General features: G+C 58.1%; 1 protein-coding gene and 1 long non-coding RNA gene across 4 annotated transcripts in view; one reads left to right on the top strand and one right to left on the bottom strand.

The window, feature by feature from the left end:
- Positions 1-3837, bottom strand: part of IP6K3 (inositol hexakisphosphate kinase 3) — a 22192-nt gene extending 18355 nt beyond the window's left edge. Inside the window, exon 1 of the mRNA XM_014782810.2 lies at positions 3684-3837. The gene's annotated coding sequence lies outside the window, so the exon portion shown is untranslated. The remainder of the gene's footprint in view (positions 1-3683) is intronic.
- LOC147915688 (uncharacterized) lies at positions 3164-18947 on the top strand. Of its 3 annotated transcripts, XR_015554102.1 has the most exons (8): positions 3164-3861; positions 4779-4930; positions 5466-8905; positions 9171-9245; positions 9864-13653; positions 14626-14728; positions 14971-15488; positions 16059-18947. It is a non-coding gene; the product is annotated as an uncharacterized LOC147915688 (long non-coding RNA). The 3 variants fall into 3 exon arrangements; XR_015554101.1 differs by having other exon boundaries at positions 14626-15488; XR_015554100.1 differs by having other exon boundaries at positions 9864-15488.
- Positions 18948-18957: the final 10 nt, after the last annotated feature.

An 18957-nucleotide genomic window follows, 5' to 3' on the forward strand; every position in this document is an offset into this window, starting at 1 on the left:
CAGAGAGGGGGGCATTCTGGGGAGGAGATAATTAAGAAACAGCTTGTAGTGGAAGAAGACTGCCATATAAAACGTGTCCAGCTGCAGATTCAAAAGCAGCATGGTTTATGGCCGGCCCTCTCGCCTCTGAAGCTCTACCATACATTTCGCAGGCCTCCCGGAACCAGAGGTTTGGTACCAGTACCATTCAATGTCTTTGTAATGCCCAAGGCAGCATGTTTTAATCTATTAGAGAGGAGAGGACCCGAAAACCATTTAAAACCGCTTAGGTCATAATGGGCAGGAGAACTTTGGAGTTTCTCACTTAGTGGAGGGTTGTGTATCATCTGGGCCCATCCAGGCTGGGAAGGCACAAGGTATTTTTCTGTGGAAAGAAAATCTTGTTTTAAAATCCATTCTAGAAATGATTCAAGGGCCATAGGACCGTGTGCCCTCCATCTGCGTGGTCCCCAGCCTGGTGGGATCAATACCAAATGCCAGGGGACTTCACACATCATCTTCCCAGCCGTGCCTCAAATATGTGGCTTTGGAGAGCATCCATTTCCCAGGAAGGCTTGATTTCCAAAAGCTCTGAGCGATATTTCATATTCCTCAGTCGCAGAAACTTATTCGGGGGCTGATTTTATCCTTTCAGAGATTTTTTCCTCCAACATTTAAAACCTCCCAGCGTTCCTCCAGCTTGAGGACCACGTGTGATTTTAACACAGCGATTATTAGCTGAGAAGCTCCTCAGCCCCTGACAAATGCCCTTAGCAGCACGGCAGTGTTCTGAGCTTGGTGTCAGGGCGGGAGACGCATGGGGCAAAGAGGACTCGAGGAGCCGAGCCACTGGAGGGCCGTTCTGGGGGAGGCAGAGGCTGACAGGCTTCTCCTCCCTGCTGCCTAGCATATCGTGACCTCACAACAGCGGGTCCTGGGGCGTGGTTAGTTACTATTCCATCAGCTCTCCCCACGCACGGGCCCCCTTGAAGTTGCACTCAGGGTCTTGGATATTGCTAAACACCCAGACCTGCACGTTTTCCAACCTCTGACACTCTTCTCCACACCTCCCTGCCTTTCTCTAGGTAACATGACCCCCACCTGCCTTATGTAAGAGTTCTACGAGCCGGAGAGGAGGTTTTGGCAGTGGTTAGCATGGCAACTTCATGGCTGCAAGAAGCAGCAGCCTTTTAGGGTCAAAACACAATAATGGGTGGAGCGTGTGTGTATGAGTGTGTAGATGAGTGTGTGACCGTGTGTGTGTGAGTGTGTGGTCATGGTCCTTCAGGCCTCTGAGCTGAATTGTCCACCTCTGAGGAGCGAGCCTGTCCGGGAAGAACGCGGGAGCCTGTGCCCAGCAGAGGGCAGCAGCGGACAAGCCAGAACCGCCCAGAGCAGGAGTCATTCCAGCCAAACTGCACAGCCAGCAAGCAGCTTGGCCCAGCGACCAGGGGCCACATTCTCAAACTGCCGTGGGTTCGCCAGGCCTGCCCTGTCCTCAGAGAGCCCAGACTGCGGCTGGAGGGCCCCTGCCTTTCCCAGGGACTGTTTTTAAAGAGTCGTCATGGGGTGGATGTCCCCCACACTCCCTTCTCCCCTTGTCACGCCTGCTTTTTCTAAAGCTTGTCTGGGTCGGGGAGCTTCCTGCCCTGCATGAGGCATGTTCTGAGGAGTGGGGTGCCTGTTCCATCCACAGGGGGATGGACCCCAAAACCGGGGGCCAGGGCTTGCCAAGGAGGAGGTAGGGTGAGGGTGCTGCAGAGCACGTCTGAGCCGAGGAAACGGGATCCTCTGCTTCTCCACTCCACAGGTCCCTCCCTCCCCGGGGCAGCGGACTCCTCACCCCTTCAGCTGCCAGCTGGGCGGCCTGGCTGATGAGGAGAAGTAACCGATATGAGGTGAGGGGCTGCCAAAGCGGCACAGTGTGCCCTATCCTCTCACCTCCCCTCGCCCACCACCCACCTCCCCCAGCCGGTTCCCTGAACAACCCGATGCTCGACGTGCAATGCACGATGCTCATAAAGTCGATTGCTGTTCCCTCCGGCCACTGGTGAACAAGATAGCAGCCATACAGAAAGGATTTATTCAGGTGCCCTGCTCAGAGCAGGAGAAAGCAAGGACACGCTGCTGGCCGCGGGGTGGGCTCAGCCTGGCCTGCCACCCCCAGGAGGCCCTGGGCAGAGCACAAGGAGGATCCCAGGAGCCGCAGGCCCCTCGCAGGAGAGGAGTTTCTCAAATCGCCAGAAAGAGGCAGCTCTGGGGGAGCACAGCACAGGGGGCACCAGGGATTCTGGTTCTGTCTCAGACTCCCTGTCCCTTCCTCTCTGGGCCTCAGTTTCCCTATCTGTACTGAGAGCTGTCTGACCCGGCCATGTTCTTACCCTCCTATGCGACAACTGGCCCTTCGATTCAGCGAGTCAGTGTGGTGGGGGGAGAATTGGGCAGGGGGTTGGCAGAGACAATTCCAGATTGAGATACTTAGAAGACATACTGACCCGCGGCACCTTGACTGGGTTCTGGTCTAAATGAAGCATCAAAACACTTAGGGGGCAGTTGGGGAAGTGTGAACATGGACTGGGTGTGGACGTTCTTGGGGAGTCGTTCATTTTGTTGGTGGGATAATGGCTTTGGGGCCATGTGGGAACCTGTACTTTGGGGGGCAAAGCTGTGATGTCCATAAATTACTTGAAAATACTTTAGCCTTAGAGTTTTCCGTGAAGCAAATGTGGCAAAACTATGCGCTGTGTAAATCCCGACGCCGTCAGGACACGCAGGTGTGCACGATATCGTTCCCCCTGTGTTTTCCTGTAGGCTTAACGTTTTTCGTGGTAAAAAGTAAACGTAGCTTTTAAAAACTCTAGAAGCCTGGGTCCTGCCCTGTGGGGTCTGAATCTCCGGGGACCAGGCCTGGCCCAGATGTTGTTAAGGCCCCCAGAGATCCTGAGGACCATGGCAGGCTCAGGTTCAGGTCTTAGGTTCACGGGAGGGCCCAGAAGAGCCCATGGGGAGGGGGGCCCCAAAGACTGCCACTGCCCAGGGCAGGGGGACCCCTGGTGGTGACATGCCTCCACTGCCCACGGTCCACCACGCCCCACTCCATGGGGGCGCCCCACACCCAGCCCTGGGCCGCTGCCCACAGGCGCTGATGTCGTCCAGACCAGGGCGGAAGGGTGGGGCTGCTGGGATAGGACACGCTGTTCCAGGGGCCCAGGGGGTGCTGCTCACTTCCCTGGGACAGCGGCCTTGTTAAGGGTTAATCCAGCATGGAGTGGGAATCATTGGCTCCAACCCCCGCCCCTACAGCTTCCTCTGCCATCCCAGCTCACCCCAGCCCTCCCTGCCTTCACTCAGGGGCCAAAGTTAGAGATTCTGGAACACCTTAGGAAACGGAGGGTTTGAATTACTCTAGGGGAAGGGGGAGAGAGGTGGGAGAGGAGCAAATGACAGGATTTCGATGTTGCTGAACTGTCCCAGCATCCCCCACATAGACACACAGGCACACACAGATGTACAGACACGCTGGCACCTCCACAGGGCCGACCCCTGGTCAGGAGATCCTGGATGGAGACGAGGCCCACCGCCTCAGTCCCCCATGGTATGAACAGGCCCTGTGGCCATGAGACCCTCTCTCCCCTCACTCAGGCACCATCAAGGGTTCGGCAAGGCCCTCCCTGCCCATCGCTATCCCCCAAGGCAGCACTCACCTGGGCCTCTTCCTGGAGGGGTCGTGGGGAGTGTGTGGAAGGGAGGGGTCCAGCAGAAAGTAATCTTCTCTTTCAGGACCCACTGACTGCAGGCGTCGGGCAAAGGCCCTTCCCAGTGTCCAGCATAGAGAAGTCCCTGTCCACTGTCGCACTGGTAGAGAGGTCTGCCCAGACTCAGGTCTGCCCAGAGGGCTAGGCTGCCTGGGGAGGTGGCCTGGGGAGGGGAGGTCACCTGACCCTGGGGAAGGGCTGGCATGTCCAGCTGTCAGCTGGTGTTGGGCTGCAGTGGAGCAGGGCCAGAGGGCCGGGCAGGGGGAGGGGGTGGGTGGGGGAGGAAGAGGAGGAGTGGTCTGGTTCAGCTCTGCTGCCTGGAGGGATGTCAGGTCCCTGCACACAAAGGCCCCTGGTTATTTTTTGATTCCTTGTTCATGGGGTAAGGCTAGGGTTGGGGGTAGTGTTCTCCCTTCCACTGGTCCCCCTGCCCCCAGCCCATCCCCACAACCTCAGTGCCAGTCTGGTCTAAGCTGTGGCTGCCTGAGAGAAGGAAAATCCTGCAGCAAGACATTCAGTCAATCAGTAGTTAATCAGCTTCAGGACAGTCAGTCAGTCAACACTCAATCAGCTTGAAGTCAGTCAATCAAGTATTTTTTGAGGCCCTTGTGTGTGCTGGGCGCTCTGCTAGGCTGACCCGGGAACCTGCTGGACCAGTGCCTGTTGTCAGGGGATTACAGTGGGGGTAGGGGGTAGGGGGTAGGGTTCAGCAAGTCAAAGGGCAATTCCAGTGTGTTTGGTGGGAGAACATGGGGCTTAGGGGGCCCCTCACCCAGCCTCTAGGGAGCAGGGAAGGCATCCTGAAGGAACTGACCAATGGAGACCTGAAGGAGAAATAGGGTCATCCAGATTGAGTTGGGTGGAGGGTGGTGAGAAGAATGCTCTTTCTAGGGGAAGAGTATGTGCAAAGGCCCAGAGGCAGTGGGGAGGAGGGGTGTTCAGGGAGGCAGAGGTGCTCAGAGTAGCCGAACATGCAGGGAGAGGGGAGTGATGACAGATGAGGCTGGGGTGGGGGAGGTGGGCCTCACAGGCCTCTCTCCTTAGCTTCTCCGGAGGAACTGAAGGGCTTTATGCCAGGAAGGGCCAGGCTCAGGCTTGTGTTCATAGTGCTCGCCCTGCTTTGAGGAGAGCCGATTGGGGAGGAGCGGATCAAAGGTGGGAAGGCAGGATCTGAGGACCCCCAGTGCCGTCCCCAGGTGAGTCCTAGCCTGGTGGGGAGAGAGGCAGTGGCGGAAGGGAGGGGGCGAGTTCTTGGGATGTTGAGGAGGCAGGCTTGACAAGGTCTGGTGATGTGTGGGCGGGGAGGGATGGGCTGGGGGCAAAGGACAGGGGTTTGTCAAGGGACGGGCTTTGGGTCTGAGTGACCCTGGACCGAATATTAGGAAGGTCTGAAGTCTGCTCCTCAGGCGACTCAAGCTACCCCGGACTTCTGGCTGCAGTTCCCCTGGACACTGGGCATCCACTTGCCCTCGGCCCCAGCCTGTCTCTTGCTGGGCTTCTGGGCTTCTCCGTGTGTGGGCCATCGGCCCCCAGAGGCTCAGCAGCCTTGGGGCTCAGCCTCCTCCTGGGCCTGAGGCCGGGCAGACAACGTCCCCCACCCCGTCTGGTCCAGCCTCTCTCTGACTCTGGGCCACATCCCGCATGTTCTTGCTTCCCCCAGGGTCCCCGCAGCCCATTGCTGCAGCCCTGAGCTATGATGGCTTTTCCGTCTCCCCCTTCCCGCATTTCCAGGTGTCCGTGGAGAACTCATTCAGTACAGACAGCCTCTCCTCCCTCACTCCCATCACGGAGCAGATGATCCCCCAGTTCTGACAGAAGGTGAAATGGGACATGAGGCGGGACTGGAACCCAGGTCTCCGCCCCTCGTCCCAGAGGTCCCCTCGGCCATTGTCCATTTAGTGCCCTCTGCACCCACTCCAGGGCCTGGCATAGATGAGCTGCTCAACAGTGTGTTAGCAGCAAAAGGTGTCACGGGAAGGTCTCAACGCAGCAGGTCTGGGGGCCGCCCGCCCAGCTGCCCTTCCTGTGGTGGGCATTCTTTCCCATCCCGCCCCCACCCCAGTCCTCCCCACACCCAGGCAGGGATTCCCAGGGCGCCCTGAGGCCTGGTTTAAAGTGGAATGAGGATCCCATGCATGCCCCCCTCGCTCCCTGGCCTGGGGCAGTGGATCGCATTTCACTAGGGAAGGCAGATGGTCAGGCTGCTGGGCGCGCCTCCTGCATGCTTGTCCCTCTCCCTGCCCAGCTATGTGCGGCTCCTGTTACCTGGCCCTGGAAGACAGAATGTGATCTCCTTTCCCCCAGCCCTCCCCCACCTCCCCTTCCGCCCGGCTGGACTGAGATCCCTGTTCTGGGAACCCTGGAGCCCCCATAGGGCTGAGCCGGGAGGCCCTCAGGGGTGCAGAGGGAACGGACCTCCCACCTGAGCCGATGGCCAGGGAGTGGCTGAGCCTGGGTGAACCCAGGGCCTCGAGGGGCTCAGTCCACATTTCAGTACCTGGTTTCTGTTTTTGTTTTGTTGTAAAGAGCAAGGTTCCATCCCGACTTCATCATACATTTATTTAACATTTTTGAGCCCCTAATATGTGATCCGAGACACATGGCAGGGAACCAAAAGCGCAGGGCCCTGCCGCGGCGAGCTGGTGATCTGGCGCTTTCTGTTACGCAATCAAACCGGCCACTTGACTGGTGTTTCCTGACTGTGGCCAAGTTCTTCCTGTGGTCGTTTTTCTGAAGCTCAGCTTCGCTTGCAAGATGCCTGCTGCTCAGCCTCTTTCTGCAGCCGTGGCTGTGACCTGCCCCTGTGACCCGACGACTCCCCGCCCCGTCCACCCTCTGGGCCTGGCCCCTGCCTCTCCTCCCAGGAATCAGCCCTGACCAGCGCACTCTCCTGTGGACAGAGCGTTCCAGGCCAGCTCTTGGATGCCACCACTTGGAGGCAGATGCTTGGGGCTCCTAAGCACATGCTAACAATTTGGGGACCGTCCCCTCAAGGCAAAGGGGTGGGCTAGTCCCTCCCTGGCCCTCACCCTTCACCTCTCCCACCCCAGCCTACCCTGACCATTTAGGACTGTCCCCTCACTGCCGCCTTCCCTGGAAGTTCATCCATCACCACATTCTGTGGATTTCACGTCCCAGACTAGTCCCTTCTTCTCCATGTCCACCGCCACCACCCTGGCCCACTGCCCTGACATGTCCCGCACGCATGACTTCAGTGGCTCCTTATGGTGCCCTCCCTTTTCCTCACGTCCCCACTCCTACAATCCATTGCCCAGAGCGATGTTTTGAAACAATTTGGGTCATGCTACTTACCTGCTTAATACTCTTCAGGGACTCCCTGTCCTTGGAATAAAGTCCAAAGCCCTCCCCAGGGCCCAGCCCCTGCCCACCTCTCCTGCCCCATCTCCTGAGGTGTTCCCTTCACCTTCTATGGTCTAGCCACACCTTGTGCAGGGCCTTTGCACCTGCTGTCCCTTCTTCCTGGGGTGCCCTTCCCTCACCTCTTCACCTGCCTAACTCCTCTTTGCACTTCAGATGCCAGCTCAAGTGTCACCACTTCCAAGAAGCCCTCCCTGATCTCTCTGACACGTACCTTTCTTCAGAAGCACTGATCCCAGATATAGTCGCCCTTTTACCTGTGTGACTATTTTCTCCCCACGTTTCCCTTCCTTGAGTCACCAAGTCCTTGGTGACTTGGCTCATTTTGCTCCACACTGTGTCCCCAGCATGCAGCACAGCACCAGCCTCCCAGGACATGTTTGGTGCATGAATGAATGAATGAATGAATGCGTGAATGCACTCTGGGTCTCTGGTTTCCCTTCCCAGCCTCTTGATGCTCTGGCTTTCACAGCTGGGGGTGTGTGGAGTCGGGAACCCCCCACTGGTGGTGTCTGGGGGTTTCCTTTCTTCTTCCTGACCTCGGGCGTGGGGGCCTCGGCCTGGTCACCGTCACCCTGTGACATCCTTCCTTAGCAGGCCCTCTCTTGCTGCACCCCAGCTTGGCATGCCGCCCTCCTCTTCCTTCTCCTCTTCCCCCGCCCCGCGCCGTGTGGGGGCCTCCGAGACAAGTGTGCAGACTGGCCCCCTCCTGCCCTCCCTCAGTGTAAAGAGCCCCATTTTACAGGCCGGGATGCCAAGGCTCAGAGGGGAAGCACCCTCAGTCCTGTGAGTCCCTCCACAGTCTCTCTGTGTCCCCCTCCGTTTCCTGCCTATCAGCTATTTCCTGTGCTGTCTTGGTTTTTTCTGTCTCTGGTTTTTCTTTTTTTCTCTTGCATTCTCTTGTTAACGTTTCTGTTTCTGCTGATACTTCTTGTTCTCATTCTGCTGTGTTCAGTGTGCTCTGTGAGTGTGTATGCGTGAGTGTGTGTGTGTGCATGCGTGTGGGTGCGGGTCAGCCTCCGGCTGTGGACATGTGAGCGCCCCAGGTGGGGGAGCACATTGGGCTGAACAGGTGCATCCTAATTAGTGGGCCTTTGGGACCCGGGGCCCTGGGGAGGGCAGGGCTGTGGGATTCTGCCCAGAGGCTTGGGTACTGAGTGACCTCACACAGGCCCTGTTCCCCAAAGGGAGTCCCGGAGCAAGGTCCCAGGGACGGAGCCCGTCAGCTTCCTTCGTGGTTGACGCGTTGATCTCACACATCTACCTCCCTAGGTCTCCGAGTCGACCAGAGCCTCTCCAGATGGCAGTGCCCTGGGTCCTCTGGGGGTTGGCCGCCTCCCCCATCAGCTGCCACCCAGTCCCTAGAAAGCCCAGGAGGGAGCACACGCTGAGAGAGGTCACCCTGCCCTTCACAGTCAGAGGACAGCTCGAGGCCGGTGGGCTGGCGGCTCCCCCAGAATGGCATCTGTGCCAGCCTGACCGGTCCCCGACCCCACATGGGAACTTCTAGCCTGGATCCCGTCCAGGTCTCTGCAGCAGAGCCTGCCTGGTTCCTCTGGGGTCCCAAACGGCTGATGAGCTAAGACCTCTCGAGAAGGAGGGCCCCCGCCCTGGCCAGGGCAGCCACTCCCCATCCTCGGCCTCCACCTGCCCCAGGGGACCCCGGAATCTGAGGGGACTGTGCACAGTGGGGGCGCGTGTTAAACCCTCTGTGAGTCAGCTGGGCTCCCGTGACCAGGGAGCTGCAGGGATGTCATCAACCAGCTCCGCGGACAGTGTCAAGAGCCCACCAGGTAGGGGGGGGATGGGGAGGTGGCTCAGGGTGGGAGGTGGTGCTGAGGGAGCCACCACAGCCACTGGCACGCCGTCATTCAGCAGGGGCAGCGAGCATTCTGACCCTCACAACAGCCCTGTGAGGGGAGGGCTGTTACCCTTGTTTTACGCTGAGAAATGGAGGCCCAGGGAGAAATGGAGGCTCCCTCATGTCACACGGCGAGTAAGTGGCAGAGCCGGGATTTGAACCAGGGCCCTGCTCCTTACCACTCTCTTCTTCACCAGGCAGCCCTGCAGTCACACACGGAGAAGGACACATCCCCACGCCGAGGGGGAAAGCGTGGGAAAGCCCAGGACCAGGTTTGGGCTGGGGAGGGTCAGGAGGGAGGTGCTGGCTGGTCCCCGTGCGGGGACACGGGTGGGGGACTTGGCACTGGCTGGTTCTGGGTTACGAGCCGCGTCCCCAGCTCCCGTCTGGCTGAGGCTCAGAGAGGCGCCTTCCCAAGACAGCTCTCAGGGCTGGACTCCTGCGGACTGTTAATCTGGGAAAGAGCCAGCGTGTGACTGAGAACCCAGTTACGCGCCATCCGTGTGGCAGCGCGTGTCTCCTCGGCCCGTAAATAGTCTGCGTGTTACACTTATGAGGCCTCCCGGGAGGCTGACATCAAAGGCCGTCAGAGGGGGGACCCTGCGCTGCCTTCCCGAGAGTCCCAGAGAACTTGGCCACGACTCTAGGGTGGAGGGCTGCCCTCTTCAGAGAACAGGCTGTCACCTGCCTTCCAGGCAGGAGCGGGGGGCACGGGGGCCCCTGCCCCGGAGCGTCTCCCCAGGGGGTGAACCCACCATTCCTGCCTTTAGTTTTAACAGCTTTGTGGGTCCCGCTGGTCGGAGCAGTGCTTTACAGAAAGAAAAGAAATCCCGGAACGTCAGAGCTGCAGGGTCCCTCAGAGGCCATCTGTCACAATCTTTCCATTTTAGAGGGGAGGAGAGACAAAACCAGGCTGCAAAGAGAGGAAAGGACCTGCCCAGAGTCACACGGCACCCAGCACAAGAGCCAGACTTGAACCCGAGGCCCACAGCTGCCGGTTCTTCGTGCTGCACGGCGTGGAGGCTGGCGAAGAGCACGGGCTATGGATGTGACAGACCTGGGCTGCCCTTTCCTGGAGATGTGACCTTGGACAAGCATCTTAGCCTCCCTGAGCCTCAGTTTCCTCGTCTGTATTGCGGGATAATTTTCTTAGGGTTCACAGTGTCTGACACAAGGCCTCCACAATGTTGGCTAGTATTATTGTCATTAGAAATGGCTAGCGAGGCCTCGTGCAGACGGGCCTCCATCAGGGAGGGGAACCGCAGTGGCTCCACTTCCCAGTCCTGAATTCAGATTCATGCCTGACATGGTTATGGGGACAGTGGCCCAGAATACTTGAACCTGGCACTGTCCCCCAATGCAGGACCCGTGGGTACCACAGAGGCGCATATAAGGTGCTGTGGGAGCATAAGGAAGGGAGGAAAGGGAGAGGTTAATCGGCTTGCTATGGAGGGTGGGCTTCAGGCCTCCCAGGGGAGGTGGCGCCCAAGCTGGGCCTTGAAGGGTACATAGGAGTCCCCTGACAGAGAAGTGAATGAAGGGAACAGCAAGGGGAATAGCACCCACAAAGGCATGGAGGCACACAAGAGCATGGCACTTCTGGAAGCCTTCAGGCAGCTGGAGTGGGGGTAGGGTGGGGGCAGGCAGAGAGAGGACACCTCATCTCTCCTCCCTTCTGGGGTGCCCACATTTTGACTGTGCAGCCAGGACCACAGCCTCTTGCAAGGGCAACACTTTACAGCTCACGCAGACTTTTTCTGTTCTTTCACAGATGAGAGGCCTGCAGAGGCGGGTGGCCCCCGAGAGACCCACAGCTGGGCGGGTAGAACCTGATGGGGACCCAGATCTGCCGACTCTCAGGCCAGGGACTGACTTTCAGACGTGGATGGTGGGCGCTGGGAGGATTTCCTTGGAGAAATGGGATGCACAAGGCGATGGTCGGGGGCCTCAGGAAGGGCTGGGGTGGGCCTGTGAGAGTGATGGGCAGGGATGACAGCCCGGGGGGCGGCTAATGTGTGTTATTTATGGCTGTTTCTCTTCAGGGCCGCGAAGGTAATTGAATAAGTGAGCGTGAACAGACACAGGCGCTCATTTAATTGTGGCAGAAAATGAAGGTGCTTATAGCTGGGGGCTGCCAGCCCATTACCGCTGGCCCTGGTTTCTGCTGAGTCTGGCAAGCGGGGCCAGAGTGGCTATCCATCCTTGGCCTGCCCCGACCCTGTCCCCTGGCAGCCGTCCCCCCCACCTCCAGGGCCTGGGCAGGCTGGTGGTCAGGGAGTTCTCTGGGCAGCCTATGCCCCATGCCGCATGCCCACAGGCTGCCACGGACCGTGAGGGGACTGGGAGGACCGGGAGGGCGGGGGGATGCTGAGACCTGGCAGCAAGAGCAGGGGGTCAGATCATGACGTGTGGAGCAGCACCATCAGCAGACACGTATGAAGCCTTGTATGTGCCAGGCCCTCTTCTAGCCACTGATTGTCTGAACTTGGTTAATCGCTCTGCGAGGGAAGTGCAATTATTAGCCCACATTTCACAGCTGAGGAAACTGAGGCCCTGACTGCTGACTCCTTGCACGGGATCGAGAAGCCCCTGGGAGGCGCTGAGATTCTGGGGGGCCCTATCGGGGGGCAGCAGTGATCCCCGTGAGGTGCTGAGAGGACCTGGCCCGGCGGGTCCCACAGGGCCCTGCGAGATTTCTTTCTCACCTCTCGTCCTATTTTAGCCTGCTGGCCACCACTGCCCTTCAGGAAGACCAGGGTAGACGCCTGGCCCCCAAGTTCCAAGGCAGGAGGAGCCCCCGCAGGCACGGGCCGGCTCCGTTTCCAAAGCTCTTCCCTCTGGCCGTCGCCCCTCTGGCGCCCTTTCCCGCGCTGAGGGAGCAGATACAGTCAGGCCTGGAACGTGAGAAGCCAGTCACCTGCCCAGGCCCGGGCAGCCATAGTGGCCCCGGGACAGTGCCGGAACGGGCGGGGAGCAGGGGCGGGGCTGGTCGAGCCCAAAGGGCAGTGACCTCAGGCAAGTCCCTGGGCTTCCTGCATTTCATCTGACAAGCCTGGCTCCCTGCAGCTGTGGCTTCCGGTTTCTCACCAGTCCTGCAGGACGTCCGTGCTCCCTGCCATGCTCACTGGGTGCCCCCCCTGTGAGGAGCTGGAGAGACCTCAAGGGGGCCCCTCTTTCATTCATTCCTTCATTTATGTGGCACCTGCTGTGTACCAGCCATGAAATACTATTTGATTGTAAAAATTACGTCCATGTGTTACTTGTATAAAAATGAAACTTACTGAAAAAGAAGGGAAGGGTATTTTACCACAATTGAAACAGAAAGAAGGAAAGGAATTGAAGAGGCCCCAAGTATATTGGCCCCATGCCCCGATGTGGACCCCCCTTGCCCTGCTGAAGCCACAGAGAAATAGCTGCGGTGCAGGCGGATCCTGCAGGCAGGATGGACTGAGGACGCGGAGGGCCAAGGCTGCGGGAGGTCCAGGCAGATGTTAACCTGAGAACTAATCCTGCTAATGGGTTCATGGCTCCGCCTCTCAGATGTCACAAGGCGCTTCAGCAGCTTCCCACAGACTCTCCGTAAATATTCACTGGCTGCAAGCTTCGACCCTGTGTCGGGAAGCACCCCCCCGGGGGACAGTGGAGACCGTTCCCCGCTGTCTTCCCCTAGGGGTCAGCTGGGCCCAGAATCTTCTGTTTCCCGGATTCCATGTCACGCCCAGGTGAGAGTGGGGACAGGGGTGGGGGTGCGTGCTTGCCTGTGTAGTTTGTCACACGCACGTGTACACAGGTGTGCACATGTTGACACGTATGTGGGGGCGTGTGCATATGTGAGTGGTGTCTGGGTGAAGGGCTGTGAGTCTGTCCTGTGAATCACTCCCGGAACACAGGAACAGCACTGGGAGACGCAGCTTCCTCTCCCTCACAGGTGACTTTAGAGCTGGCCCGTGGCCAAAGCTGTGTAGCCAGCAAAGTAAATCCTGGGAAACGGGCCCCCCTGCTCTCTCCCTCGGCCTCCTCACGTTTCTCTTCACTGGGATGCTGTACATTCTCTCTCCTTTCCTTTGACAAACCGACTTATAGGTGAGGCTTTGATAGGTTTGCATTTTTAAAAAGGACAAAGTGTTAAGCTAAAGGAATGAATCTTTAATGGTGGAATTTCAGGCCTCTTCCTCTTAGGAGAAGTTTTATTTGCTTTGGCTTTGGTTTGGTTTTGTCAGAGAAGCTTCCCTGTGTCCCTGGAGCCACCCTGAAGCCCCAGGCCCCCTCCTGGACGCTGTTGGCCAGGTCATTTTCCCCATCAGTTGCCAGAGCATTTCCTGGGATGGGGGAGTCATCAGCTCCCTCTGGCTCCCAGCCGGGGAAGGTCTGCTCCCTCCTCCTCTGCTCCCGCCTTTAACCTGCCCCTTCCCCTCCTGCCCTGCCCTGGCACACCCTCCACAGAGGGAGGTGGAGGGCACTCTGGGGGCCAGGAGTGACCTGCGCCCCCTCCTGCAGTGCCGGGGCTGGGCAGAGGGCACTCCAGCCACACCCGAGTCTCCTCCGACAGCTGTGACACATCCTCGGCTCCTACCTGGACCCGGCTCCCCCGCCTCAGTCTGAGGCTGCAGCTGCTATCTCTGATGGAGGGCTCTGCTGGACCAAAGAAGGAAGGAACCCCTCATGCACCCTCTGCCCTAGGTGAGTGCCCCGACAGCCAACCAGGGGGCTGCACCAGGGCAGGCTGCAGGGGAGGTATGAGGCTCTCCCCTCCCCACCCTGCTCCCCGCCCCAGTGCCCCCTTCTCTCCCAGAGCAGCTGTATTGCAGGCCCCTCCCTCTTCAGTCCTGGAGGATGCAGAGAGAGAAGCACCAGCTTTGGGGTTCTCTGTTTGGCTGTGCCGGCTGGGACAAGGGTCTGGGGACATGGCTGAGTCCCTGGGGCTCCCTGGACCCAGTCTCCTCATCCTCAGTCTCCTGGCCTCAAGAGGCACCCTGTGGAGCTGAGGGAGAGCTGGGTCCTGGAGGTGGGGTGCAACAGACCCTGCCGGCCCCCACTGTGGGGATCAGAAGGGGAAGAAGGCCTCACTCCTCAGATAGAGAGCTGGGGAGGCTCAGCACAGGTGGCTGGGTCAGCAGGCCCTATCACTGGCCACCCGAGCGACTCTTCCGGGGGCTTGTACGGAGAACTTCGTCTCCTGGGGTGCCAGCACCCCTGTGCTGGCCTCCCCAGTCTGCCCAGAGCCCCCCTCAGGTCCACCATGTGTTCACCCTCAGGGCTGCTCATTGGAAGCCTCACAGCCCTCCTTTGCCCATCACCCGCACCCAGCCAGCTGACCCTGCAGGACGTGCCTCGGCCCAGGCCAGAGCAAGGCAGCCTGCCCAAGCCTGACCTCGCGACTGTCCCCACAGCTGGTGGGAGGTGCGCGGGCCACCTCCCTTCCCTCCCGCTGTGCTGCTGACCCCTGCTGGCCATCCTCACACACCCTCGGAGGCCTCCCCTCTGCACAGGCATTCCTCCACAGGGCCCCGGTGCTTGAATGCTTCTGGGGACAGGGGGCTCACCACTTCATGCAGCAGCCTGCTCCAGGCAGAGATGCGTCTGCTTCTTAGACAAGTTCTTTGTAATCAGCTGAAGTCTGAATACTGGTTACTTCCATCTGTTTATTTGTAGTCACACCCTCTGGAGTCACACATTTTCATCATCATCATCATCAATACTGTGCATGTACCAGGCACAGTGCATTATGTCATTTAGTCCTTTCAACACCTGTGAGGTGGGTACCTGTATCATCCCCATTATATAGATGGGAAACCTGAGGTCCAGAGGAAGTGTGTCATCTAAGTGTGTCACACAGCCAGGAAGTCGAAGAACCCGGGATTCAAATCCAGGCCCATGCCCTTGCCAGCTAGGGATGTGCCCACCCACCCCCACCGCCCTCTTGGCTCCCTCTCCAGCTCATTCTTATTTCCCCACCAGCCCCTGTTGCCCCACGTAAACTCCTACATTCTCCCCCAGACCCTGCAGCTGGATTAACTCCTCCTCCAGGAAGCCCTCCTGGGAAGCCATAGGGTAGGGAGAGAGCCTTCCTCCCCAGGTGAGAGGAGGGGAGGGGATAACGGGGCGTGTCTGTGATGCTGGTGAGTCTGCAGTGACGCAACGGGGCAGGTCTTTTCCTATTCTCCTCCTCCCTCCAGGACAGGCTTTGGTCAAGGACCTGATGCCCCCACTTGGTGCCTGGCAGGGCCCCAGGAGTCAGCATTTGGAAAGCTGGCCTGGGCCTGGTCTCATAATGATGCTTGGCAGGATGGTGGGGCATGTGGCGATGGGGGCGACATCTTCCTGCAGGCCTGTGGCCCAGCCCTGTGTACACCAGGCTCCATTGGGTTCTCAGCAGTGCTGAGAGGGCAGGGCTGGGGATGCAGACTTCACTGCCCCTCAGAGGACAAGGAGCAGGGCAGGGGCGTGGAGAGACTTCCTGGATTCCGGCCACCTCCTGGAGCACCAGGCCCCCTGCAGGCTGAGAAGCTGAGTGGGTATGCGAGGGATGGGACGCAGGACAGTTCTGGGGACCAGGGGTCTGGAGTCTCCCCTGTTTTCTGGTGACCCCTGGCCACACGCCACGGCCACAATGCCCTTGGCAATGCTCAGGGACCCTCACCCCTGGCTGCCACCTCAAGCTCCTTTTATGTCTCAATCTATTAGACCTCAGGGAGAGGCGCCACGTTCAGGAAGATTCCCAGGGGTGAAAAACTCTGTCAAGCTTTAACCAAAAGCTTGCCTAGTGTCGCACCATCTCAGTGTAGGGCAAGACTTTCAAACTCATGTAGTTCCCTCCATCTATTCCATGCCAGCATCTCTGCTGAGTGCCCATGCAGCCTCTCCTGACATACTTCCAGTGACGGGAGGCTCGTTACCTCTCAAGGCAGCCCAAGGCTCAAAATAGTGAAGGTCTTCCTTCTGCTGCAGAGCTGAGGTTTGTCTGTCTGAGGCTTCCGCTCACAAGGCCCAGCCCCACTCTCTCGGGAGTCCTCAGAACCAACCTAACTCTTCTCCTTATGATGTTTGGAACAAGTGGCCATCTTCCTGTTGAATCTTCTCCCCAGCCAAAGTGGTAAAAGACCCCTTGAAGAAACTGGGAGGTGCCCACCAGAGAGGAGAGAGGCATCTTCAGCTGAGCTGGTGAAATTCTGAGCCCAGCCCTGTCACCTCTGAGTGGAGAGTGGAGAGTTCTTGGCAGAATCCACCTGTGTTAGGCCCAAGCCTGACTCTTGCTGGGACGTGTGTAAAGGGAAAGGCTGCCTGGGGGCACCCTAGCCATAGGAAAGGAGAGAGAGGCATGGGGCCTGCTTCCCAGGGGGACGGCATGCAGGACGGCCAGGCTTGAGCTGCCCAGAGGTCCTTGCCCAACAGGACAGGCTGACCGTATGGGGCTCTGTGCACTCAGGTCTGGGCTGTGGGTGTTTCACTCCCTTCCTCCTGGGAGCTGCTGTTCCTCCATTCCTCCTAGGTGGAGGCAGGGCACAAATAAACAAACAAGACGAAATAAACACGTTTGTCCCTGTTAAGTTTCATCTCGTTAGATCAACCCCATCGCTCCAGCCTGTCAGCTTCTCTTTAGATCCCAGCTCTGTCATCTGGCGGATTTGCCATCGTCCCCCCAGCTGTGTGGCATTTGCAAATTTGATAAAGTACATGGAGCGTGTTTGTCAGAGGAAGCTGCCACCCCGCGCTCAGCACAAGCGTGCACACACATGCACACACGCCCGTACACACACATACCCACTTCCCTCTCTCTGGCCGAGGCTTGTCAGCCCTGTCCAGCCACCTTCAAGATCCCAGTGGGGATCCTGGGCACCTGTGCCCTACCGAGGGCCTGGCACTCAGCAGCCACTTGCTGTGCTCGTGTGTCCCTGTAGGGGATGGGATGCTCTGGGGACTTACGCACCTCCTTATCTCCACTGGCTGCCATTTAAACAGCCTCTGGGCCGGCCCTGTGGCTTGGTGGTTAAGTGTGCGCGCTGCAATGCTGGAGGCCCGGGTTCGGATCCCGGGTGCGCATCGAGGCACCACTTCTCCCTCCATCCTGAGGCCAAGTCCCACATACAGCAACTAGAAGGATGTGCAGCTATGACATACAACTATCTACTGGGGCTTTGGGGGGAAAAAATAAAATAAATAAAATCTTTAAAAAAAAAAAATAAACAGCCTCTGACCTGGCCATGCCTCGCCTGGCTCTTCTATCAAGCTTGGGGCAAGGCTGGCCAGCCAGCATGGGCCTTGCCTCTCCTGGATGGCTGTGTGGCCCTCCCTACTGCTAAACACACAAGATGCAGTGCCTGAATGCGCAGTGCATCCTCCTCTTGGTCATGGCAGTGGCTGCTGGTGGTGGAGCTCACACGACTGCGTGGCGCGAGGACTCCTTCTGCCCGTGCACCCGCTGCGCGCTGTTTCTCTGATCCTTCTCTTCAGGGGACCCCAGACCTTGTCTTTGTGTTAATTGCATAGCAGGCATAGCCAGCTCGGAAAGATCCAGATCCTTACTACAGAGCCTGCCAGACGCTGCCTTAACAGAATGAAAAAATCCCAGGGCCTGGACAGACTTTCCAGAGTCTTCTAGTCCATCCCCCAGCCTGCAGGCGCTATATGTTGGGGTGTAGAGGACTCAGGCATGTTCCTACACCTCCCATACTGCAATGCGAGCTGTTTGTTCTTCCCTCAGGGAAGGTGACGAAAGTTAGTTACCTGTATCAGTCAGCTGAGGCTAGTAACAAACAGCCTCGGATTCCTGGTGGCTTATACCAACATATGTTGATTTCTGGCTCACACTGCTACATTGTGGGTCAGCTGGGGATTCTGGTCCAAGCCATTGTTGCTCTGGGATCCAGCATCACACCACGGCAGAGGAAAAGAGGAGGCAGACTGTGTGCTAACTCCTAATGTTTCTGTGTCCAAGTGCCATTTGTCACTTCCAATTAGCTGGCCACATCTAATTGCAAAGGGAGTGGGGAGTCTAATCTTTTCTTGTGCCCGGAATTTTGGCACATGGCCTCAGTGGCTACCTACATACTGGCTGTTCCCGTCCCTCAGAGCCACCCCAGGTTCGCACCAAACACTGGACGCTGGTTCTCTGAGTCCAGCGTGGACAGTCTTCCACTTCCCACCCTGGGGTCCGCGTGCCCAGGTTTTGCTCTCGTCTCTCACCGTTTTTGTTCTGCAGGACCTGTCTTTCCTTCCTCGGGTCTCAGGGCACCCCCCTTCCTGAGAGCTGCTCCTCCCACCTCCTACCTTCAGCCCGAGACATGCCCTGACCCTGGAAGGCCGGGGTTCTGTTCTGACCAACCTGCTCTCTTCCTAGGGATTGCCCTGAGGGGGCCCCTGACATGCTGGGCCAGCTGAGTCCTTCCCTTCCTCCCTTCTCTCTCCTGTCCTCAGAGGGTGGCAGCCAGGTGGAGGAGCCCTCTGAGAGTGTGGCCTGATGCTCCCCCTGCCCCCATGGGGCTGCTCTGAGGCCCGCCCGCCCACCCTGCCTCTCAGTGGATTGGTTCATGTGAGCCGGCGTCCGCCTGTGCTGAAGTTTGAGCTTCGTTTCTGTCACTTTCAGTTGCAGACTGCTGAGTAAGACACACTCCTGGGGGGCTCGTCCATACTGTATCAGTAGTTTGTTACAAGTAACAGACCACCCCAAAATTTAGTGGCTTCATGTGATAAAATTTCACAGATCTACACACGCACTGTGAAGTACGTGTAAAACTGCTCAAACCTAAATAAGGTCTGGGCCTGAGTGAATAGTATTGTATCAAGTCAGTTCCTGGTTTTGGCAGCATGCCATGGTTATGTGGGATGGTGTCATTGGGGGGAGCCAGGTGAAGGGTACATGAGAAATCTCTGCACTATTTTTGCATCTTCTGTGAGTCTCAAACTATTTCAAATTAAAAAGTTATAATAATACGGACTTGCTGGTTTAAGACAGCAACCACGTGCTTCCTCACGATTCTGCCACTT

Source organism: Ceratotherium simum, chromosome 13, assembly GCF_057802395.1.
Source record: "Ceratotherium simum simum isolate JZ-2026a chromosome 13, ASM5780239v1, whole genome shotgun sequence".
Lineage (NCBI taxonomy): Eukaryota > Metazoa > Chordata > Mammalia > Perissodactyla > Rhinocerotidae > Ceratotherium > Ceratotherium simum.